Below are 14,956 nucleotides of genomic sequence, written 5' to 3'. Positions count from 1 at the left end.
ATGACCCCATGGGCTGTAGCCCGCCAGGCTCCTCTGTCCATGGGGATTCTTCAGGCAAGAATACTGGAGTGGATTGCCATGTCCTCCTCCAGGGGTTTTCCCAACCCAGGGATCGAACCCAGGTCTCCCGCATTGCAGGCAGATTCTTTACTGTCTGAGCCACCAGGGAAGCCCATACCAGGACTTAGTCATGATGAAACATTAATAGAAGATCTGAACAGACTGATTACCAGTAAGGAGATTGAATTCATAATAAAAAACCTCCCAAAAAACAAAAGTCCAGACCAGATGGCTTCACTGGTGAATTTTACCAAACATTCAAAGAATTGATATCAAACCTCCTAAAACTCTTCCAAATACCAGAGTAAGAGAGAACTCTCCCAAACTCATGGGCTAGCAATATCCTGATACCAGAACCAGACAGGGATGCCACAAGAAAAGAAAATTACTGGCCAATATCCCTGATGAACATAGATGCAAAAATTCTTAACAAAATATGAACAAATTGAATTCAACAATTCATTAGAGAAGTCCTACACTATGGTCATGTGGGGTTTGTTCCAGGGATGCAAGGATGGTTCAACATCTACAGATCTGTCACTGTAACACATGTGAAAGAACAAAACGAAGGATAAAAGCCTTATGATCATCTCAATAGATTCAGAAAAAAACATTTGACAAAATTCAACATCCATTTATGATAAAAAAAAAAACCTCAACAATTGTGGGTATAATTTTTACTTTGCAGGAAATACTTTTCTTTATAGAAAAATTTTTATAAAAAAACTTACAAAACTTCTGCTTATTGAAGCATTTTCATGATGGCTGCTCTAAAATTCTTGCCTGATAATTCTAACTGCCAAGTTAGCTTGGCATTGGCATTAGTTGATTGTCTTTTCTCATTCAAATTGTGGTTTTCCTGGTTCTTGGTATGATGATGGGTTTTTGTTGTTGTTGTTATATCCTGGATATTTTGGTTATTATGTTGAGTCTTGATCTTATTTAACTCCTCTATTTAGCAGGTAGTCACTCTTCTCAGGTTTAATGTATACTTTCAGGCTTACTTTTATAGACTGTGGTAACAGTGTTTACCATGTGTACAGATGTGAGAGTTGGACTATAAAGAAAGCTGAGCTCCAAAGTGCTGATGCCTTTGAACTGTGGTATTGGAGAGAACTCGTGAGAGTCTCTTGAACTGCAAGGAGATCAAACCAGTCAACCCTAAAGGAAATCCACCCTGAATATTCATTGGAAGGATTGATGCTGAAGGTGAAACTCCAACATTTTGGCCACCTGATGTGAAGAACTGACTCATTGGAAAGGACCCTGATGCTGGGAAAGATTGAAGGCAGGAGGAGAAGGGGATGACAGAGGATGAGATGGTTGGGTGGCATCACCGACTTGATGGACATGAGTTTGAGTAAGCTCCAGGAGTTGGTGATGGACAGGGAAGCCTGGTGTGCTGAAGTCTATGGGGTCACAAAGAGTCAGACATGACTGAGTGACTGAACTGAACTGAACAGTGTTTAGTTTTCAGAGTTCTTGCATGGTGGCACAGCCTGTGAGGCCAGGCACACTTCTACTGGGCCTGGGGCTCTGCATGGCACTGGATGGAGGTGGGGAGAGGCAGGGCTCCATGATGCTGCTTGCCTTGTCATCTGGTGGAAGAGCACAGAGCACCAGCTCCGCTGGGCCTCCCTCTCCCATCCTTTGGCCTGAGAGTAGCTTTTCCTGTTGTTTGTCTGTTTTGTCGATGTCTGGTGTCAATCCAGATTGCAAGCCCCTGTGCTCAACCCTGGATATGTTTGAGGGATAAAAAGAAACCCAGGGACACACAGCATGTTGCTCTCAAGTCCTGTGACCCCAGGCTGCCTGCCTTCTCCTTTCCAGCTTTCAGGGTCCTTTTATGGGTGTCTGCTGGATTATGTCCAGGCAGGAGGAGCTGGAAAAGAGAGTCCACACCATCCATCCTGTTCTGGAACTGAAAGTCCAGTTCCGGGAGGTTTTACCATCACAATATTTTTTCTCTAAAACAAGGAGCCATGATGACTCCTAGATGACAGCTTGGCAGATGGCAGCCCACACAAACAGCACTAGGGCTTTAGGCTGCCGGAAGGTTCCGATCATTGTGGGGGGCGGAGGGCAGAGAGAAGGCAAGCAGAGAGGAGCTGGGAGCAGGAGGCAAGGAAATGGTCCAAAGCATCCTACAGCTGCCCAGCCCACTGTGACACTGGCCCCACAGATCCCCCAGCCGATGGGGCACAAAATGCAGCACAACATGGAAAGTATCAGTGATCTGGGATGTGGAGACAGAGGGATGAGGAAAAGAAAAAGGGAGGTAGTGAGTGAGGAGGGGAGGACAGGCCACTTTGGGAGCCTCAGCATCTATTCAGCATTTCCTCATGGACCGAGGGACTGACATTCCTCTCTGGGGGCTGTCACGATCCTCCCCCCTACCTCCCAGAACTCAGGGACCCCTACAAGCGAGAAGGGAAGGCAGAGCCAGGCATGGGGCCAGGACTAGCGTCTGGGGAGGCGGGGTCCCCAGGTGGTGCAGGAGGAGGCCACTTTTCTGAGCCGTTCCAGTCCCAGGGATAAAAATACCAGTTTGCAAAATCAGCTGCTAATCTTGTTGCTAGGTAGAGTTCAACCCCAGAATTGCCATTCTGTGCTAAGTTTGGCTGAACAGCTTTTTCTGGGAATTAAGATTCTCAGACTCAGGCCCAGGTCTTAGAGGAGGCGTAGGGAGACAGGTGCTTTGCTTGTAGCCTTGTGAGGGGACAGACAGACAAACAGGGTGCTTGTCACACCCAAACTGTGGTGGTATGGTGGCTCTGTGGAAGAGGTCCCCACTCTACAGATTCTGTGAAGAGGCAGCACTTGGAGCCCAGGGGTCCCACTAGGGAGGGGCTAGGGGCTGGCTGGCTGGGCTGGGAGCAGGGGACACCACAGTGAACTCCTTTGGGCAGAGCTCCCAATGCCAGAGGGACAAGGCAGACAGTGGTCTGGACGCTATTGAGGACCCTTCTGTGGGAAGTGCTTCTGCTCTCACCCAGTCACCGTGGCCTCTGCCCAGCGCCTGACCTGATGGCCAGTGTGAATGGGGCAGGGGTGGTAGCGGGGCAGGAGATGCTGCCTAAAACCCTGCCTGTCCAGCTGGGGAGGTGGGACCTGGGGGCCAGAAGCCCCAGGGGACTGTGAGCCCTGGAGGGAGAGCGTTAGCAGCCAGGCGGAGGGGTTGAGGCTGAGGTGCTCCACACGGAAAGGCCTGGAACTGCTGACAGGGCCGCAGTGGCAGGAGGCATCTTAATGACTGTAATTAAAATGCCAAGCAGCTCTGTAGCGGCCAGGTGGTTCCTGAATCCTGCTGAAGAGCCGCAAGTGCCTGACACCGGGGGCAGCGGGCCAGCCAGGCCCCTCGGGCCTTCAGGCCAGGAGAGGGGAGGGCTGCGCCCTGCTGCCAGTGTGCCCTCTGGCCCTTCTCCTTCCCAGCCTTGCAGACTTCACAAGGAGAATCAAAGGACCTTCTTCTCAAGCCTGTTTTTTCCACCCAGAGTCCCACGCTTTGCTTCCCCTGGGCCCCAGCCCTGTTGGGAGGCAGGAAAGTCAAGAGAGGGCTCAGGGCCCCCAAGGCCTGCTTGAGGGACCCCAAGCTTCCTGGGTAGAGGCCCACTGGGGGCCACACAGCAATGGCACCAACCAGACTGGTTCCAGCCCCCCTGCTCCCAACCTAGAGCCTTGGTCATACTGAGGGGGCTGGAAGTGGCCCAGGGACCCATCCACGGTCATTCAGCCACAGTCCTCACCCCTTGCCTGCCGCCTTCTCCTTTCTAGCCCAGGTTGTCAACAGCTTTTGCTTAGGAAGGCTACCAAGGTGGCACCTCTAAAGTCCCTGGGAGAATGCTGACAGCCCTGCCCCCAGCCCCTGCTCCTCCAAGTGCAGGAAGGCAGTGCGTTTCCTGAGACCCCCATGCCCAGGACCCATGAGAGATCTTCCCATCCCCTCAATCCACAAAAGGGCCCACAAAGCAGCCTCGTGTAAAGAGCCAGTGCAAATCGGGCCTCCTGAGAGGCTGTCCGTGAGTTCAAGTGCTCAAGTCCCAGGTAGAACCCGGGTTGGCCCTGCAGCAGGAAGACCCCCAGACACCTTGCCAGATTCGTTCATGCCAGAGGACAGGTTGAGTCCCAGCCCCTCCCTGCACGGAGGGAGCTCGGGGCAGAGCTTGATCTTGGTCTCGCCCACGGCTCCACTGGGACCACTCGTGCTCCTGCCTTTCCTCTGCACGTCCTCCACTCCCTGGAAGAGACAGACGGCACAGGAGCTGCTGTCTGCACGCTCTTTCCATCTTGGTGATTTGCCAGGATTAAAAGCCCACTGCAGTCGCATTTGGGGTTGGGACCGAAGTGGAGAAAAGTTGGTGAAAGAAGATCCTTTCCTCTTAAACTGTGACACTGCAGAGGAGAATGAATCCTGGGTCTGGGCTGCAAGTCTGATTTAGAACACAGCCCTGGCAGTCCTGGAGCCTGGCTGGCGGCCATCAGAGGCCACAGGAGGGCAGCATGCTTGCTCTCCTAGAAGCAGGAGGCGGGGCTGCCAGGCCTGTCCCCCTCCTACGGGCCACCAGCTGTTCTTTTTGTTTGTTTGTTTTAATAACAGCTTTATTGAGGTCTAATTCACATAGCATAAAATTCACCCTTTTAAAGTGTACAATTCGTGGTTGTTAATGTATTCACAGTTATGCAACCATCACCACTATCTAAATGCAGAATACTTTAATCATCCCCAAAAGAAACCTCATACCCGTTAGCAGTCACTCCTTATTCCACACCCCCCCTCCATCCCCAGGCCTCATCAACCACTAATCTGTCTGTATGAACTTGCCAGTGTCATAAGATAATGTTGGACCCCTACCTCACACCATACACAAAGATTAACTCAAAATGGATAAACCACCCAAATATAAGAGCTAAAAGCATAACACGCTTAGAAGAAAACAAATCATTGAACTTCAGATTTTATATTAGCTTCTTAAGTATTATACCAAAAAGCACCAGCAACAAAAGAAAACTAGATAAAGTAGACCTAATTAAAATTAAAAATTGGGGGGCATCAAAAGACATTATCAAGAAAGTGAAAATACAACATACAAAGTAGAAGAAAATAAGTGTTTAATATCCAGAATGTAGAAAGAACTACAACTCAGTGAGAAAAAGACAAACCAACTAAAATATGGGAAAAGGATCTCAATAGACATTTCTTCAAAGTGCATAGACAAATAACCAATAAGCAGATGAAAAGATCCTCCATATCATTAGTCAATAGAGAAATGCAAAAACCACAATGAGGTACAGTTCACCTGTACTAGGACAGTTATAAATTTTTTAGAAAGGCAAGTAAGTGTTGGTGAGGATGTGGAGAAGTTGGAACTCTTGCATATTGCTGGTGGGAATGAAAAATGGTGAAGTTGCTATAGCAAACAGTTTGGTGGTTCCTCAAAAAGATAAACATAGAAGTACCATATGATCTAGCAATTCCACTCCTAGATAAATGCCCAAAAGAATTGAAAACAGGTTCAAACAGATACTTGTGCACCCATGTTGATTGCCTCATTATTCACAATAGCCAAAAGGTAGAAACAACTGACCACCTGCCAATGCAGGAGACGCAAGAGACTCGGGTTCAATCCCTGGGTCTTGAAGATCCCCTGGAGAAGGGCACAGCAACCCACTCCAGGATTCCTGCCTGGAGAATCCCAAGGACAGAAGTGCCTGCCAGGCTGCAGCCCATAGAGTGGCAAAGAGTCGGACATGACTGAAGCAACTTAGCACACACAGAAACAACTGAAATGTCCATCCACTTATGAATGGATAAATAAAATGTATCAATAGTATATCCAGATAGCAAAAATATAATTCATCTGTAAAAATGAATGACTTTCTGATATAGTAGTTCACCCTTATCCATAGTTTGACTTTCTAAGATTTCAGTTACCATGGTCAACTGTAATCCAAAAATATAAAATGGGAAATTTTAGAAATAGACAATTCCTAAGTCTTAAATTTCTACCATTCTGAGTAGTATGTTGAAATCTAACACCATTCTGTCCGAGATCCCCAATCATCGACATCGTCAGCTTATGACATTCAGCCACTGACATCATCATGGCCCCATGTTCCAGGATCGCCCTAAGCAGATAATCCTCCTTCTGACACATCATCAGAACGTCAATAATAGTTTGATGCTACATCACAATGCCTACTTCATTCACACTACTTTATCTCATCTTGTAAGCATTTTGTCATTTCATGTCATCACAAGAAAAGTAAATATAGTACAATAATATATTTTGAGAAAGAGATCACATTCATATAATTCTTTTATACAGTATATTGTTATAATTTGCTCCCCCAGTGGCTCAGTGGTAAAGAATTCGCCTGCCAATGCAGGAGACGTGGGTTCGATCCCTGGGTAGGGCAGATCCCCTGGAGGAGGAAATGGCAACCCACTCCAGTATTCTTGCCTGGAAGATCCTATGGACGGAGGAGTGTGGTGGGCTACAGTCCACAGAGTCACTGAGAGTTGGATACAACTGAGCACATGCAGTGTACATTGTTGTATTTATTTTGTTATGATGGTTAATCTCTTATTATGCCTAATATATAAATTAAACTGGATCACAGCTCTGCCTGTATAGAAAAAACACGATATACATAGTGCTTAGTACTATCTGAAGTTTGAGGCATCTACTGGGGAGCTTCATCAAGGCTGTATATTGTTACCCTGCTTATTTAACTTGTATGCAGAATACATCATGAGAAACGCTGGGCTGGAGGAAGCACAAGCTGGAATCAAGATTGCTGGGAGAAATATCAATAACCTCAGATATGCAGATGACACCACCCTTATGGCAGAAAGTGAAGAAGAACTAAAGAGCTTCTTGATGAAAGTGAAAGAAGAGAGTGAGAAAGTTGGCTTAAAGCTCAACATTCAGAAAACTAAGATCATGGCATCCGGTCCCATCACTTCATGGCAAATAGATGGGGAAACAGTGAACACAGTGGCTGACTTTATTTTGGGGGGCTCCAAAATCACTGCAGATGGTGATTGTAGCCATGAAATTAAAAGACACTTACTCCTTGGAAGGAAAGTTATGACCAACCTTGATAGCATATTAAAAATCAGAGACATTACCTTGCCAACAAAGGTTCATTTAGTCAAGGCTATGGTTTTTCCTGTGGTCATGTATGGATGTGAGAGTTGGACTGTGAAGAAGGCTGAGCGCCGAAGAATTGATGCTTTTGAACTGTGGTGTTGGAGAAGACTCTTGAGAGTCCCTTGGACTGCAAGGAGATCCAACCAGTCCATCCTTAAGGAGATCAGTCCTGGGTGTTCATTCGTAGGACTGATGCTGAAGCTGAAACTCCAGTACTTTGGCCACCTGATTCGAAGAGCTGACTCATTGGAAAAGACCCTGATGCTGGGAGGGATTGGGGGCAGGAGGAGAAGGGGACGACAGAGGATGAGATGGCTTGATGGCATCACCGACTCGATGGACATGAGTTTGAGTGAACTCTGGGAGTTGATGATGGACAGGGAAGCCTGGCGTGCTGCAATTCATGGGGTTACAAAGAGTCGGACATGACTGAGCGACTGAACTGAACTGAACTGGGGAGCTTGGAGTGTTTGGATGAGGAGAGATTACTGTACAGGCTACACTGTGGACAAACCTTGCAAACATTATGCTAAGGGAAATAAGTGAAGTGAAGTCTCTCAGTGATGTCCGATTCTTTGCGACCCCATGGACTATAGCCTACCAGGCTCCTCCCTCCATGGGATTCTCCAGGCAAGAGTATTGAAGTGGGTTGCCATTTCCTTCTCCAGGGGATCTTCCCAACCAGGGATCGAACCCAGGTCTCCCGCATTCCAGGCAGACGCTTTAACCTCTGAGCCACCAGGGAAGCCCGAGGGAAATAAGCCAGATGCAAAAAATGACAAATTGTGTATGATCCCATCTATCTGAAATATCTAAGATAGGCAAATTCATTGAGACGGAAAGTAGATTAAAGGTTACCAGTCTCTGGAGGGTGGTGGGATGGGGAGTTATTACTGAATGACCACAGAGTTTCTGTTTGGACTGATGAAAAATTTGGAAAGGCACAATAGTAGTGATGATTGCACAACAATGTACTTAAATATCATTGAACTGTACACTTAAAATAGTTGAGATGGTAACTTTTATAATATATATATTTTACTATAATAAAAAACAACTTCAAATTTTGTGTGTGTGTTTCAGTTGCAAGGGATAGACTGGTTGCCTGGACAAGTTGATTTACCTCCTAAGTCTCCGTTTCCACATTTGTAAAATGAAGACAGACATAGTACCTATCCTATGAGGCTGCTATAAAAATCAAATGGCATAATGCACGTAAGTACTTAGCATCAAGTCTGGCACACGATGAGAGCTCCTTGGAGAGGAGCAGTCATCATTATTTACTCTGTGTGTTTGTGTGTGTGAGAGAGAGACCTGTCCAGTTTGATGTCATCCCTTCCTCGAGTTTCTACTTCTAGCTATGGTGGAGGACTTGGCTAGACTACTGTGAACAATTAGAAAATCCAGACGAAACAATTGGTTTGAAGGCATCTGAGAGCTGCAGACAACCATGAATTGAGGAGCCAAGTTTCCCAAGAAAAGAGAACTGGAGAGATGTGAACTGACATTCTGCACACCACTTACATCTTCAGATGTGAACCAATTCTTGGCTTAGAGAGGCTACGAATCTGAGCATAGGGCTGCTGTTGTTAAAAGGCACAGAAGCCAGCATAATTTTCTACGCGTACATGGAGAAGAGGAGACATTTTTAATTATAGTGCCAACAAATTAGCCAGGACTGAAGAGACTGGAAGCTCCAAACTCAGATGTGGCCCCTAAAGCATTAGCCTGTATATTAAATGCATGGTGAGAGGCTAAGAACCAAGGAGTGGAATTTTCAATAATCTCATGGTTATGAAGAGACAAAAATTGGAATTTAGGATCTGAATTCGGGCCTGGGGAAGGCTATACCCTGGGAATGGGTGTGAACTAAAGACAGAAGGAGACAGAAGGACTAAAATCCTGCCTCCCATTACTTTGGATTAAAGTAGTCTGCCCACACACTAGCCGCCTCCCAGAGGATAAGATGAACCCTCTCTGGAGATGTAGAAGAATCCAGAAACCTCAGTCAATTGTCACGGACAGTGTCCAGCATTCAGTGATAAATTATCGACATACCAAGAAACTCTTAGATGATACAGATTTTGGAGTTATAGGACAGGCTTTAAAATAACTGTTATTGATATTTTAAAGAAAATAGATGATGAGATAAAGAATTTCATTAGAGAAATATATATTACACATTCTAGAGCTGAAAACATAATAATTGATATTTAAAATAAGTCAGTGGGTTTATGTGGAGAAGGCAATGGCACCCCACTCCAGTACTCTTGCCTGGAAAATCCCATGGATGGAGGAGCCTAGTAGGCTGCAGTCCATGGGGTCGCTAAGAGTCGGACACGACTGAGCGACTCCACTTTCATTTTTCACTTTCATGCACTGGAGAAGGAAATGGAAACCCACTCCAGTGTTCTTGCCTGGAGAATCCTAGGGACGGGGGAGCCTGGTGGGCTGCCGTCTACGGGGTCACACAGAGTCGGACACGACTGAAGTGACTTAGCAGTAGCAGTGGGTTTATGATGGGACACAAGAGAATAAAGAACAAATGAAAGTTGATTGACAGGGTTAGTAGAAGCCAGGACAGTAGAAAATATCAAGGCTGATGCACAAAGATGGAAAAAAAGAAAATATGGAATATGTTGAAAAGTTCTAAAATGTGTACACTGGAGTCCTAGGAAGAGAAAGGAGCGAAGAAATATTAATGGACATAATGGCAGATGATTTTAAAAATAAATGAATGCTATCAGCCCACAGATTCAAGATACTCAATGAACCCACAAGCAGGATAAATACAAAGATAATCTTAAAAGGAGCCAGACTAAAAATAAGTAACTACAGTGTAACTTCAAAGGAGTGACAATCAGACATAGCAGAGTTTTCAACACAAATGAATAATCAGAAGGCAATAAAAAAACATTTTTAAGTGCTGGCAAAAATAAACACCAACCTAGAATACCGTAGAATTTGGTCGCAAAAATCTTCTTCGGAAGTGAGGGTGAAATGAAGACACCTCAGGAAAAATAGAAAAAATTTAAAAATGAAAATCTTCATTGGCAGAATGCGTGTGCACGCTAAGTTGCTTCAGTCATGTTCCACTCTGTGCGACCGCGTGGACTGTAGCCCACCAGGCTCCTCTGTCCATGGGATTCTCCAAGCAAGAACACTGGAGTGGGTTGCCATGCCCCATTTCAGGGGATCTTCCCAATCCAGGGATCGAATCCGAGTCTCTTACGTCTCCTGCATTGGCAAGTGAGTTCTTTACCACTAGTGCGACCTGGGAAGCCCATATTAAATATAAAGGGATGAATTATTCCAAGATAAAGACTAAGAAAGACTGGATCAAAACAAACTGTATGTTGCTACAAGAGGCATATCTTAAATATAAGGATGCAGAGAGTCTGACAATAAAGGGGTGGGAAAATATAGACCATGTGTGTCGCAGGTCCCTAAGACTACTCTCAGGCTTGGTGGTTCACTAGGACTGACAGGACCCAGAGGAGCTGTTATATTCACAGTTACTTTTTTTTTTAAAGCAGAAGGAAATAGATTACAATCAGCAAAGGGGAAAGGTGCATGAATGAAATCTAGGGGAAACCAGGCACTAGCTTCCAGGGGTATCGCTCCCAATGTGTGTGTGTGTGTGTGCACGCTAAGCTGTTTCAGTTGTGTCTGACTCTTTGTAACCCTATGGACCATAGCCCTCCAGGCTCCTCTGTCCATAGCATTTTCCAGGCAAGAGTACTGGAATGGGTTGCCATGCCCTCCTCCAGGAAATCTTTCTGACCCAGGGATTGAACCCACATCTCTTATGTCTCCTGCATTGGCAGGTGGATTCTTCACTACTGGCATAACCTGGGAAACCGCCTTCCCACCACCCCCAGGGAAGCTGCTTAATTTCCCTGATAAAGTGTGATAATACACATGTGTGCTGCGTGTTCTTAGTTGCTCAGTCATGTCTGACTCTGCAACCCCATGGAGCAGAGTCCTGCCAGGCTCCCCTGTCCATGGGGATTCTCCAGGCAAGAAAACTGGAGTGGGTTGCCATGCCCTCCTCCAGGGGATCTTCCCAACCCAAGTATCGACCCAGGCCTCCTGCATTACAGGAGGATTTTTTTTACCGTCTGAACCACCAGGGAAGCCTGATAACACACATGAAGCATTGCCAGCTAAGGAGTTCAGCCGAGCCTTGATGTCAAGGGTTTGTATTGGGAATTGGCTGCACTGTCTAATGACTAGGCTTAGTTGCTCAGTCTGTAGCCCCCAGAGATAAGGCCAATACAGGGTAGCCCAGGGCCTCAGGCTATGAAACATATTCACCACAAGTCACGTTAGCACAGCTGTGTGATTGTATAGGTCAGCTAGGGCTGCCATAACAAAATTCCACAGACTGGGTAGCTTAAACAACAGAAATTTCTTTTCTCACAGTCCTGGAGACTGGAACATTGAGATGTCAGTGTTGATTTCTCTGAGACCTCTCTCCATGGCTTGCAGGGCCACCTTCTCCGTGTGTCTGCCCATGACTTGTTCTCTTCATCTGTAGTATCTCTCTGTGTGTCCTCGTCTCCTTATAACGACATTAGCAAAATTGTATTAGGGCCCACCCAAATGACCTCATTTTAGCTTATTTATCTTTAAAGACCCTCTCTCCAAATGCAGTCATATTCTGAAGTACTGTGGACTAGAGTTTCAGCATCTGGATTTGTAGCGGACACAGTTAAATTCATCAGTTCAGTTCAGTTCAGTCACTCAGTCTGTCTGACTCTTTGCAACAATCGCAGCACACCAGGCCTCCCTGTAACCCTGGTCAAACTGATAGAGCATGGCCCAAGATCTCAGGAATATCAAAACATGGTTTTTAGCAAGGATATTCCAAGAGCTCATAAGTTATTTCACAGAAGCCAGCCAAGGATCAGGCCTTTCTTGGAATGTGCAGGATTTGGGCAAACCAAGTCTGCTGTGTTAACCCTTTATTCCATACCATGCAGTCACTAACCAAAAAAAAGCTAATGCGATTATACTATCATTAGATTAAAAAAAACACTCAGAAAATAAAGGTAACTGGAGATAGACATAATAATTAAAAGTCTACTTGCCAGAAATACACAAAGATTAGGAATTTTGTATAAACCTAGTAAGCTCAAAACATATAAAGTAAAAATTGACAATACTAAAAGGAGAAACTTTAAAATTGGCAGAGGATAACCCATCTCCCTTAATTTATGAGAACAAGAGGATAAAAATCTCAGTAAGGACAAGATCTGAATAACACGATTAACAAACTTGATATCTTTGATATATATGGAACATTACAAAAATTGATCATATGGTTGAACTATAAGTTTCAACGCATATTAAGAGACTTAAGTTATTCAGATCACATCTTAGGAGTGGTTGGTAACTTGTATTCTGTTAAAAACTATCTATAAAAGCATTCTTAGTGATGAAATATTGAAAACATTCCCCCTGAGATTGGGAATGAAACAGGATATCTATAATCACCCTACGGTTCAGCATTGTACTGAAGAGGTTCAGTCAGTCAATTCAGTTGCTCAGTCGGGTCTGACTCTTTGCAACCCCATGGACTGCAGCACGCCAGGCTTCCCTGTCCATCACCAACTCCTGGAGCTTGCTCAAACTCATGTCCATCGAGTCTGTGATGCCATCCAAACATCTCATCTGTCATTCCCTTCTCCTCCTGCCTTCAATCTTTCCCAGCATCAGGGTCTTTTCCAATGAGTCAGTTCTTCATATCAGGTGGCCAAAGTATTGAAGAGTTTATCCAGTTCTAAAGGCAAGTAGATAAAGACCCAAAGTTTGAAAATGAAGAAATAAAATGATCATTACTTAGAGATGACATTATTGTGCAAGTAAAATGTCCAAAAAAATTTCAGGCAACTTACTAGAATTAATATGTGAAATTAGCAAGGTTGCTGGCTATAATGTCAATATTTTTAAATTTGTATTTATATGTACCAAAAATAATTAAAATATTTTAAGAATTATCATTTTGATAGGATTAAAAAACACCAAATACTTAGTAATAAAACTAACGAAAGACATGCAAAACATTTACATAGGAAATTAAGAGCTTTATTAAAGTACACCTAAATAAATGGAAGGACCTATACCATATTTGTGGATTGGAAGATGATACTGAAGTAATTTCAACTCTATGCAATCTGAGCTATGTATGTAATGCACATTACCCACCCCCCAAAATATTAGCAGTTGTGTGTTTGTGTGTGTGTAAAATTGACAAGCTGACCCTAAAACCTACCTGAAATTTCAAAGGACTAAGAAAGGTAAGATGAACTGAAGGAGGAGGAACAGAGAAACAGCAGACACAAGGCTGTAGGACTTGTACCAGCAGCAGCATCACTCACTGCAAAGCTTCAATAAATATCCAGGGTGGCCTTAGTCAAGAATAGACATATAGGCCAATGGAACTGAATTGAGTTCAGAAACAGGCCCACACATGTATGACAAAATTACTACTTGCTTATAAATTAGGGGAAGGAGAGTTTTTTCCAAAATTACTGCTGGGTAGATTGAATATACATATGGAAAAGTACTTTTGATGCTTACTTTATACTATACACACACAAATACTCACACATGTGTGCATATGTGCATACCTCTAATTCACAAGGATTGTAGAACTAATTCATAGGGATAAACAATAAAGCTGTAAGAAAAAAAAAACATAGGAGAATATCTTTATGACCTTGAGAATAAGCAATAATCTCTTAAATAGGATGTAAAAAGCACAATGCCATTGAGGAAAAAATTGATACATTTAATCACATTGAAATTAAGAACTTATACTGGTCAAAATACACTATTAGTGATGTGCACAGACTTCCCTGCTTGTCCAGTGGATAAAAATCTGCCTGCCCATGCAGGGGACATGAGTTTGATCCCTCGTCTGGGAAGACTAACTTGTACACCACAACTACTGAGTCTGCACCCTGGAGCCCACAAGCTGTAACTACTGAAGCCCGGATGCCCTAGAGCAGATGGGCCACGAGAGAAGCCACCACGGTGAGCAGCCCGTGCATGGCAACTAGAGAAAGCCTGTGTGCAGCAATGAAAACTGAACGTGGCCCAAAATAAATAAAAACATAAATTAATTAAAAAATAATGTTCAAGAAGGTGAAAAGGCAAGCCCCAGAGTGATAAAAGATACTTCCAGTGCCTGTATCTGATGAAGGATCCTGATCTAGAATATACAAAGAATTTCTACAAGTCAATAAGAAAAAGACAGACAATAGAAAAATGGGGGGAAATATGAACTGCACTTCATAAAAAGAGATATCCAAAGGTTCCTAAAACATATGAGAAGGTTGTCAGGGACATGAAAGTTAGGATCACAGTGTAATACACACCCACCTGAATGGCCCAAGTTTTACCAGTTTATACTCCCTGGACTATGAAGCAGCCCAAACTCACAGTGTTGGTAGGAATGTAACTTGGTAGAAACCACTGTGGGAAACCTTTGCAGATTGTAAGTCGTCCTCTCTGGGATTCCAGTCTGGTCTGTCACCCACAGCCTGAAGAGTTATCGCATACATTTTGTCCAGTTTTATGGTTATCTGAGGAAAGGTTACTCTAGTTCCAGTTCGTCCATAATATTTAGACATGGAAGTCACAAGTAAGCTTCTTTATTTAAATTATTTTAATTTTAATTTATTTATTTAGGCTCTGCTGGGTCTTTGTTGCGACATCCAGGCTTCTCTAAAGTT

This window comes from Bos indicus x Bos taurus, chromosome 4 (genome assembly GCF_003369695.1).
Source record: "Bos indicus x Bos taurus breed Angus x Brahman F1 hybrid chromosome 4, Bos_hybrid_MaternalHap_v2.0, whole genome shotgun sequence".
NCBI classification, from domain to species: Eukaryota; Metazoa; Chordata; class Mammalia; order Artiodactyla; family Bovidae; genus Bos; species Bos indicus x Bos taurus.
This window is presented reverse-complemented; position numbering follows the sequence as displayed.